We start from the raw sequence: 11,476 nt of genomic DNA on the forward strand, positions 1-11,476 counted from the left end.
TCTATCTAGTTTCATCCAGTTATTACAATAATAACAATAAACTAATAGAACGACTTCTTTGTGAGATTGAATAACTCCTTATTGAATAATAAATATGATTACAATTGTCAGTGTACAACATGCCCAATCTGATTGGGTCTAGAGCACTTACACTAACAACACGTGCCTTAACACTCTCCCAACTACGGATTCATTCCATATTCAACAAAGATACTGAGGTTTTTCTTATTGGCCGATACCACTTGCTAACTGGGGTCACATATCCACATCTGAGAACTCTCATTGGGCAACCCCTTTTAAATGTTTTGCACCCATACCTCAGTTTTCTACAATCTTGTCCCATGCTAGGCCTTACTCCAACGATCAAACCCTACAACGAGTAAGTGATCCTACCATTTTGCTTTAAGGTCATGGAACTTTTAACCACAGCCTTTGTCACCTAAACCGTGCATGCCACAGATTTTTGACTCTAACTACCCACATAATCACTGTGTTGCCCGGTGCATTAGGCGAGTCAACACCCAGTCCTTACCACTGTGTTGCTCCCATATAGTCACACTGGCCCAACATCAGTTCCCAGCAGCATGGCTCAGGTCTGTCACTGGTTGCATCGCACCCATAGTATGACTCCGGGCCTTTGGGTCCCACCTCTACTACCTCAAGCTATCATGGTTACACCACCACTCTTGTAATGGTCTTCTAGCTAAGTTTACTAGCCTACAAGAACTCCATGGGAACATTTTCGATTTCCACAATTCCTTGCCAGCCTCACCCTCACAGGTCACGAGACTTCACGGCCATCCCCTAACAGCTTCCTTCATAGTTCACAACCGACACCCAACCTTGAGGCTCTACCATGCACAATGGTTCTTTATCCTCTTCGATAATGCCATCCATGCCGGCTACGAATCTCTTCCCAAGGTTGTTGCATCTTAAATCTCGTAGATCGTCTCAACCAGCATGATCCCAATTCTTAGATCAGCCTTTCCCCCATTACTTTACTATTATCAGATAGCTTACTAATCCCCGAGAAACTCTCATTTCTACCGAATTCTTCTTAAACCTTTCACTCCAATCGGGGTCACAACGTTTGGTTGGCAGCCACTTTAGCTCTATTACCACCATTGCCAGCCCAGACGGCCTCCTATCGTCGCTCACTACTAAGACTAGCTGCACCAGCAGCTCCAAAGCCACTAGTGCCACTGACTGGTCACCCTTAACCAATGTTGCTCCTCAGGCCGCTATTACCGGGCGGTGCCTTTAACCACCACCAGCCACCCTCAGCCTGCCACTGATCAGCACCACTAGCTTTCTTCTTTCACGACCATTAACCTTTAGCTATGACGTTAATTCTCATTGACTGCCCATACACCAAGGGCATCCCCCTTGCAGTATCACTCACAACTCTCTGGTGATCTAATCATCACCCAAACCCTATTCATGGAAATCAATCTCCTTATCATGAATTACTCAATTGAGCTCTCATTTTCCATTGGTGAAATCTCAAATTCGCCCTCAACATCCATTTACTCTACCCAATAGATTTAGCTAAAATTTCAGCCTCGCAACCAACACAACATTCCTCTATGCATTACACTAACAATCATTATCGACTCACTCCAATGAATCTCTACTCACTAGAAATCACGTCATCCATAACTGTGGAACTCATGCTTCCACTCAATGCCGTAGGACTCTCCCTCCTACTTAAGCATCTATCGTCACGTTGGCTTTCCCTGGGTGATACATCATGTTGTAATCCTTTAGGAAGTTCATCCAGTGTTGTTACCTCACGCTCAACTTTTCTTAGGAGAACATCCCAAGTTCTAACCCAGGCCACACACGAAACTACCATCCTTAGCCCTCGCTTAGGAGCTACACTCAACTGAGTTGGACATCCCCACTCCGACCAACCACCTCTTAAACTCTGGATCTCTTACTCAAATCCAATCGATCTGATCACCAGATCTCGTTGAACCCTCACATTAGTGGCATACCCTGCAATCAACAAAACTTTACTTCACAATAATTGAGTCCCATGCTCCCATCATTGCCATTATAGGTGTTACCATCCGACAATTTATCCTGTGTCTCGATTGGAATTCCATCCAGTGATATATGAGGATGCCTCCTCATCATTGCATCGACACATTCAGGATTAACACTCGACTGTGCAACTGTGACCTTTCACAGATTTCGTAACCATGCATAGCCACATGTTCAGCCTATCCCAACTCTTATCACAGGTTTAGAGATCCCTATACCTAAAACCCTCACACGTTTTAGTATTCCCATCTCATGGTTGGCTTACATCTCATAATTCTCACTCTCCATGACATTTACTTCACATGACCTCCCGGGGACACTTGCCAACTCTCCTAGTCAACCCTAAATTCCCTCATCGCACATGGTCACATTGGGTCCATCACCCTATTCGTGATTTTATATAATCCACGAATAACACGCAAGTATACGCGATTAAGACAAGTAAAGTGATGAATAAGATATCGTTCCCACAAAGATTGGTTACTAACCTTTTAAATACTAAAATTATTCACAATTAACTATATTTGGACAATTGATTAATGAAAAAAATTAATTAATATATAACTAACAATTAACTAATAATTAAAAATCAATTGGTTAAGATCTAGGATTTTCTAAATTCACCTAGCAAATCCACTTTATCAAATTACCTCAATTTTTGGTTGATTAGATTACGAACTATGTCAATGGAGCACTCTAATTTATTTGTTAGCCTATGTCTAGGTCTAACAAGTTTATTCAACTAACCTAACTCATTATATGTCTATGTGAATTAGAATTAGAGAACACATTAAGCATAGATACTCATTATATGAAAATATTCATTACAAATATAATCACAAATTGCACATGTAATCGGGTGAATGTATTCCCCAATTAACATATGTTATTTTGCCCAAAGTTTATTTCTTATTTATCTATGTCTAGCATCATAAGAAATCTCAAATCATGTAATTGGTGATCAAGCAATTATAAGCATTAAGTTTAGAACAAAATAAACATAGTTGATGTAACAATGACAACTAAAAATTGAGTAAACTTAATAAAGTTTCAATGCATAGGATCTTTTAAAAAAACTTAGACAATTATTTAGTCATTCATAATAAATAAAATATTCTCAAAATCAATCAAGAGTTGCTGCATAATTGAAATCCTAAATAATTAAAAAAAACAAAAAATAAAAAGGCAAAAGAAGGAATGAAAGAAGCCCCTATCCAGATCTGGAACCAGATCTGATTCAGAATGGATCCAACAGTTTTGCTGCTTGCTTCCGTTTGCTGCTTCGGAGGAACAATGTGTTCTTGCTTTGCTGTGCGCGGCCGTTCAATCTCTTCCTACTGTATTGCAATTCCGCCGCTACCTTTTCTATATCATTCTACCTCCTTGATTTTCTTTAATGGCCACCGCCCACCAGCTCCGCTGCTTTAAATTCCATCCCTTCTATTAATATTATATATATATATATATATGTATGCAAGGCGTCACGCATAGCCCTAGTTCACCACTTCATACACACGCACACACATATATATAATATCATATATAATATATATACTTAATATAATATATCATATATAATATAATATAAAACATAATATTTAATATTTAATATACTATTAATTATATTAATTTTAATTATATTATAATATCGATTATTTATAATACTTATTTTTTATTTTTATTACAATATTAATTTAAAATATTAGTTTTGAAATTAATTTTATAATATCTTTTTATTTTTTATTTTTTAACCCAAACACCAAATAGTATTCCTACAAAATAACAAAAATTACTAGAAAATTAAATATATGTAAAGGAAACTTAAAATATTAGACAATTCTAGGTAAAATACATATAAAATACTAAAAATACTACTTAATTGTGACCAATAAATGTGTGAATAAATTCCCACATCACACCCCAATTTACTAGATCAAACACAATCACTCTAGCCACAAATGCGCTAGGATCCTTTAACAAGGAGCATCATCACACATCTTACCATCATACCACAAGGTATCACTCATCCACTTCACAGACTTTCAAACTGCCATGACAAGCTAGTGGCACAACCTTGACACTTCAGTCCCCACGAAACCCAAGCCTAGCCCAGACATATCCTATAGTGTGCACTAAGTCTTCGATGTCTAATCGTCTCTGCAACAAACTAGTTACTTTTCACAAAAGGTTGCAGTCCCTCATCATGAGCTAACCCATTGGTCACCTGCAATCTGTATTTAGTGGTCCCTAGCATTAGACCCGTCACTGGTAAGCATCACCTATAGCATTATTCCGCACTAGTCCCTTTCCTTGTTCCTTGGGTTCCACTTTTTGGACATCTCGAACCACCATATAGCCTCAACAATCATTGAATTGATTTCTCGACAATCTATTCTCACATAAACGACTACCTCATCCTATACGCTTAACTGATTCATTTCCTAACTTATGATCTCTCAACTACTCAACCGAACTTACTTTCTAACACTAAGCGTCTAATCATCACAATGCACAGGACATTATTGTTACTCGTGCTACCTTAGCCCCTTGGTCACCTTGATCTTCACTAAAGACTAACGATCCTACAAAACTTAGACCCTTACCTAACACAACTCCTATAGTGTTGCTCCAGATCTTTGGCATCTGATCATCACCTGTAGTTCACTATGTTGCTCTGTCTAATGGGCCACTTGCCCTTGTCGGGAGCCAACTCATTAGTCCTCTGCCACACGGTATATAGCATTAGATCTGTCAGTACGAGCTTTGCACTTGTAGCGATAATGCCGCAATAAAGCCTCCGTGGCTACGATGGTTCCACCACCATCTAACGAAAGCAACCTCATCAGGTTGTCCCTGTCTTGATAACCTCAAGTTCACACCATGAGCCTCACTCTTAAAGACTTTACATCTCTTACAACCCTAAGAGAATCTCAAACTAATCCAACTCTTAAACCCTTATATGATTTTACCCCACGAGATCATACCTCACATCTTTTCAACTAAGATCTAAAAGACTTATCTTTCCATTCCAATGGATCCTGATCCATCACGAACCACTTTGCCACCAAGCTCATCCCAAAGCTTGACTACCTCAGGTTCCGACACCCATCATCTGAAGCATATGTGGTCATCCTCCAGGTGAATTAAGACCTCATGTCTCCCCTTGCATACCCACGTATGCATATAGTCATTACGTGTTAGGTTAATTTGCAAGCGTACGAATCGCACAAGTAATATAATGAATGAGTAGAGTGTCGATCTCACGAGGATTGGATTAAGTACCAAAATTGGATTAATTTTAATATTATTTAGACTATAAAAAGAGATGAATTTGAATGAATTAAACTAATGAAAACTGAAGTTAAACACAAATTTAAAAACAACTTAACTTGGATAAAATGGAGGCAACTAGGGTGTTTCGAATCCACTTATTAATCCATCTTAATTTTTTATCAATTGAGTTTCTATCAATTCAATGGGGTGAATATCTAAATTGGTTAGCTTCTTTCCCAAGATTTACTAACCTGATTAAATCTCAATTTGTTAACAATCAACCTATTTTCCAATAGTTATAACAAATTGAAATTCATTGTTAAGTTCCAATTCATTATCCCTCATAAGATTCAAGTATCAAATTCCTTATCAACTATCTATCTTATGAAATTTATTACTTCAACCTGTTATGAAAATCAATTCTCGGTCTCAAATCATAATACAAAATTAATTAAATAATAGTTAAATCACTCAATCATATTAAGAACAAGTAATAAATAATTGAAATCATGATAGAAAACTTAATCAATAAAAATTAGTTCATAATGAAATAAAATTAGTTCATAACAACCTTCATCTCAAACCTTAGTTAAATAAAATTAGTTCATAATGAAATTAATGAAATAAAAATAAAACTGAATGAAAAATGGCAAAGAAGAAAGTCCCTGCGCCACTGCGATTGCTGGTGGGGACTTCACTGTGCGTGAGGCTTGGCTCCAGTGCGCCACTCCTGCTGCATCCAATCTTCCCTCTGCCAAATCAATTCTCCTCCAAGTCTCATGCTGTGTCGCAGCATCTCCTCCTCAATTCCATGCCATCTCTAATTATATATATAATATAATTAATATAAATAATATAATATAATATATATAAATAATACAATATATAATATAAAATATAATATTTAATATACTATTAGTTATATTAACTTTAATTATATTATAATATTATTTATTTTTAATATTTTTTTACATTTATATTATAATATTAATTTTGAAATAAACTTTATAATATCTTTTTTCTTTTCTTTTTACCTCCAAATCTTCGAATAATATAATTTGCTGAGTTCCTACAAAAAGAGATTAAAATAATATAAAATCTATATAAACACATTTTATGTAAGAAAAATAACACAAGGTTAAGATGAAAAGTAGATAAAAATATGCATACAATTAAACCCTATCAAATAACCCCATACTTAACATTTTGCTTGTCCTCAAGCAAAGTAGAGAAACTCATACTCAAGAAAACAAAACATGTATTTAGAATCATTCATCACATTCAAGGACTTTGTTATGTCCCCATCTAAATCCTTAGTCGAGAATGCAACAATAGCAAATAAAGAAAAATTCAGCATACTCACATTTCCTAGCTCAAGAATTCATACAAAATTCTAAACTCAATCATGTTTTGTCATATACCCAGTACAATCGAATAATGCAACACTCATTCTTGTAATTGTCCATTCTTACTACTACAAACAAAGGTAGCAAATTAGGGGTTTCTTCTTTTTTTATTATTATATAAATATTTTTTTTTGAACTATTGAACGAGTGCATTTTATGCTCCATCTCGTCTTTTTTTTTTTTTTATTATTGTCGAACGAGTGCATTTTATGCTCCATCTCGCTCAGTATTATTCTCCCTATTTACTTAAACCCTATTTAGGCCTAGCTCAAAGGGAACAATCACAAGAAAAGCATTGCATTTATATTTCATGCATAGTCACACAACTTACACGACTTCACAAAGAACATGTATTTCAATGATCATAAAAACCCAAATATGCTTAATCTTGCTTTATAAGATATTGTTCATTCCAAATCAACGACTAAATGTTAAACACAATAAAGAACCCAAATGCAAATCAAGATTCCAAATAACAAGTTCTATTTATTTTATCTTTCATTTTTAATTTTTTAATTTTATAATTTTTTGGGCTTGGGGCTGGCCAAATGTGCACTTGATATAAGTTCCACCAAATTTTTCACATCAAAATACACATATTCAACAAAAATAGTACATAACAATTAATAATTTTACCCCCCCAAACTTATTTAACACATTGTCCTCAATGTGAAGCAAAAGAATATGAAAGAAATACTCCCCTGAAATGTGAAAAAATGTCCATAGAAAGTCTTCTTGTCTCCTACTTTCAGACCTATAAAAGGAGAAAAAAAAATTCAATGAGAAAAGAAAAAATAAAAAGAAGACAAAATCAAGAGACAAAACAAACAAACAAACAAAAAACATGCTTAATTTGTAGTCTAAAGCTAGACTTTTGGAGCTTTGGTCTTCAAGTGAGCTGGATGGAAGCCTTTTGAGGAATTAGACTTCCATTGATGTATGGCTTCAAACACTGTCCATTAACTTTGAAAACTTTATCACCACGTTGAACTTCAATTGCACCATGAGGAAAAATTCGGGTGATAGTAAAAGGGCCTGACCATTGTGATTTCAATTTGCCTGGAAACAATCTCAAACGAGAATTATATAATAATACCATTTGACCAATTTGAAAATCACACTTTACAATATGCTTATCATGCCATTGCTTAGTTCTCTCCTTATAAATCCTAGCATTCTCATAAGCATTCAATCTGAACTCATCCATCTCATTCAGTTGGAACAATCTTTTCTTACTGCAAGCATGCATATCAAAATTCAAGAATTTAATAACCCAATATGCTTTATGCTCTAATTCCACAGGCAAGTGACATGTTTTTCCATAAACTAGACGATAAGGGGACATACCAATAGGTGTTTTAAATGCGATCCTATATGCCCATAATGCATCATCCAATTTATGAGACTAATCTTTTTTAGAGGTATTTACTATTTTTTCCAATATGCTCTTAATTTCTCTATTAGAAATCTCTACCTGGCCACTAGTTTGAGGATGGTATGGTGTAGCAACCTTGTGGGTAACCCCATATTTGGCTAGTAAATAATCTAGTAAGTGATTACAGAAATGTTTACCTCCATCACTTATAATTTCCCTAGGAACTCCAAAACGAGAGAAGATATTCTTCTTAAAAAACTTAATCACACTTTTAGAATCATTCGAAGGAAGTGCAACTGCTTTTACCCATTTAGAAACATAATCAACAACGACAAGAATGTATTAGTTTCTAAATGATGAAGGAAAAGGTCCCATAAAGTCAATACCCCAAACATCAAATAACTCAATGTCTAAAATGTTAGTTAAAGGCATTTCATTCCTACGAGACACATTACATGTTCTTTGGCACCTATCACATGAATGAACAAATGCATATGCATCTTTAAATACAGTGGGCTAATAAAAACCACTTTGAAACACCTTAGCCACAGTTTTGGAGGGTCCAAAGTGACCCTCTGTTTCTAAAGAATGACAATGAGTAAGCACACTAACAACCTCATCTTCATTCACACATCTTCTAATAAGTTGATCAGAGCAATATTTAAACAAGTATGGATCATCCCAAAAATAATTTTTCACTTCAGAAAAGAATTTCTTTTTCTATTGATAAGTTAGATCATGAGGAACAATACCACTTGCTAAATAATTCACATAATTAGCATACTAGGGCAATGATGAAATCAGAAGTGCATATAATTGTTCATCAGGGAAGGATTCGTTGATGGGAAGACTTTCCTCTTCATGAGCGTTCTCCCTTTCAAGTCTTGACAAATGGTCAGCTACCAAATTTTTAGCTCCCTTTTTATCTTTAATTTCCAAGTCAAATTCCTCAATAGAAGGTTGAGATTCTTTCCTTTGCTGCTCAAAAGCCTTCTTTTCATCTTCACTAAACCGATTAGTTCCATTGGGCTTTATAATAGTGTTTTGTGCATGTTCTAGTTCCTACATGTCACCACTTTCAATAGTCAGTAGTTCTTCATCTAATGGCTCATGCAAAATATCAACATATTCATCCACACAATAATCAAGAACATTAATTCTTAAACAAGAGTCATCATCATTCAATCCTTTAGAAGCCTGGAAAACATTAAAATTCACCTCTTCAGACCCTATTCTCAAAGTTAACTTACCTTGTTCAAGATTAATTAACGCTCTACCTGTTGCAAGGAATGGTCTTCCTAAAATCAATGGTATTTCCTTATCCTCTTCCCTTTCAAGCACAATAAAATCCACAGGAAAAATAAATTTAGCAACTTTAACAAGGACATCTTCTATCATTCCTATGGGATGTTTAATGGACCTATCAACAAGTTGCAAGGAAACATAAGTATGCTTAATTTCACCAAGGCCTAGCTTTTTAAACAAAGAATATGGCATCAAATTTATGCTAGCACATATATCACAAAGAGCTTTATTAAATTCATAATTTCCAATAATGCATGGTATAGTAAAACTCCTTGAATCTTTCAATTTCTAAGGCATATTGTTTTGGATAATGGCGTTGCACTCCTCAGTAAGCATCACTATTTCATTCTCATCTAGTCGCCTTTTCTTTGATAGAATTTTCTTCAAGAGCTTTGCATAACTTGGCATTTGAGCCAATGCATCTACAAAAGGAATGTTAATATGCAATTTTTTAAACACATCAAGAAATTTGAGAAAATTCTTATCTTCATTTTTCTTTTGCAATCTCTGAGGGAAGGGAACATATTTCTTCATATTTTCAACCTGTCTTGCATCTACCTCTTCTTTTCACTTCTTTTCTTCCTGCACTATTTTCCATTTTGGTATCCACTTTGTGGTTTCAATCGACTGCTGATGTTCAAATTTTAAATTTTCTGATTTAGTCGCATTTCGATCGCTATCACTGATGGCCCAATCGACTATTTCTGGAAAATTCTGCCCAGCTTCTTCTTGTTCAGCTTTTTCTTCTTCATCTTGCCCCACTTGCTTTCCATTCCTCAACTTTATTGCTTTACACTACTCTTTTGGATTATTTTCTATTGTGCTTGGCAGCATTCCTTGAGCTCTATTGTTCATCATATTGGCTATTTGTCCAATTTGCATTTCTAGATTTCTGATGGTAGCTTGTTGATTTTGAAACATAGTGTTTGTCCTAACCATATAATTTAAAGTCCTTTTAGCCATGGTAGCCACTAAATCTTCCAATGAAGGCTTCTTTTCCTGCTGTTGGAATCCTATTGGAGGCTTCAACACATTCTGATTATTGGACCATGAAAAATTGGGGTGATTCCTCCATCCTGGATTATAAGTGTTTGCATTGGGATTGAATTGTCTTCCTCCTTGATTAGCCACATAATTAACTTGCTCAAATGGTTTAGGTACAAAAGATATCCCAGCTTGACACTCATGGGTAACATGAGGACTTGTGCAAATCTCACATACCTGCACACAAGATTGAATAGAGTTAATATTTAACTGGTTGATTTTCTTGAAAAGATTATCTACCTTTGCATTCAATGCTGTCATTACATCAATCTCATATACTCCAGCTATTCTTCTTGGCATAGATCTTTTAGATGACCATTGATAGCTGTTGTTGGCCATCTCTTCAAGAAGGTCATAAGCTTCATCGATCTCTTTTCCCATTAAAGCTCCTCCTGCAGCTGTATCAATAGTAATCCTGGTGTTATGATTTAAAGTATTATAAAATGTTTGAACCACTAACCACTTTGGAAGCCCATGATGAGGACATCTTCTTAACAACTCTTTAAACCGCTCTCATGCTTCATTTAAATTCTCCATGTTTGCCTGCATGAAATTTGTTATATCATTCCTCATCTTTGTAGTTTTTGCAAGTGGAAAGAATTTATTAAGAAATTTCTGCGCCAAATCATCCCATGTTGTAATGGACCCTACAGGCAAAGAGTTCAACCAATACTTAGCTTTATCTCTTAATGAAAAAGGAAATAACCTAAGTTTAAGTGCATCATTAAAGACACTATTTTGCTTAAAAGTATCGCAAATCTCCAAAAAATTAGCCATGTGAGCATTAGGGTCATCACTCGGTAACCCACTAAACTGAATAGAGGTTTGAATCATTTGAGTAATAGTTGGGATAATCTCAAAATTATTTGCCCCTATGGTTAGTCTGGTGTTGCTGGAGGGTGTTCCTTGAATAGAGGGCATAGCATAATCCCTTAAAGCTCTAGCTTGCCCATTCCTTTGCTCCACAATTTTGTCTCCCATGTTTTGTTGAGATTCCAATGTGACCTACAAAGAAGAAATAGAATAT

At 35.4% G+C, this 11,476-nt stretch overlaps 1 non-coding gene across 1 annotated transcript; it reads left to right on the forward strand.

Annotated features, from left to right (window-relative positions):
- Positions 1–10,918: 10,918 nt before the first annotated feature.
- LOC127813799 (small nucleolar RNA R71) lies at positions 10,919–11,025 on the forward strand. Its single transcript, XR_008026205.1, has one exon. It is a non-coding gene; the product is annotated as a small nucleolar RNA R71 (small nucleolar RNA).
- Positions 11,026–11,476: the final 451 nt, after the last annotated feature.

Source organism: Diospyros lotus, chromosome 11 (genome assembly GCF_014633365.1).
Source record: "Diospyros lotus cultivar Yz01 chromosome 11, ASM1463336v1, whole genome shotgun sequence".
Lineage (NCBI taxonomy): Eukaryota > Viridiplantae > Streptophyta > Magnoliopsida > Ericales > Ebenaceae > Diospyros > Diospyros lotus.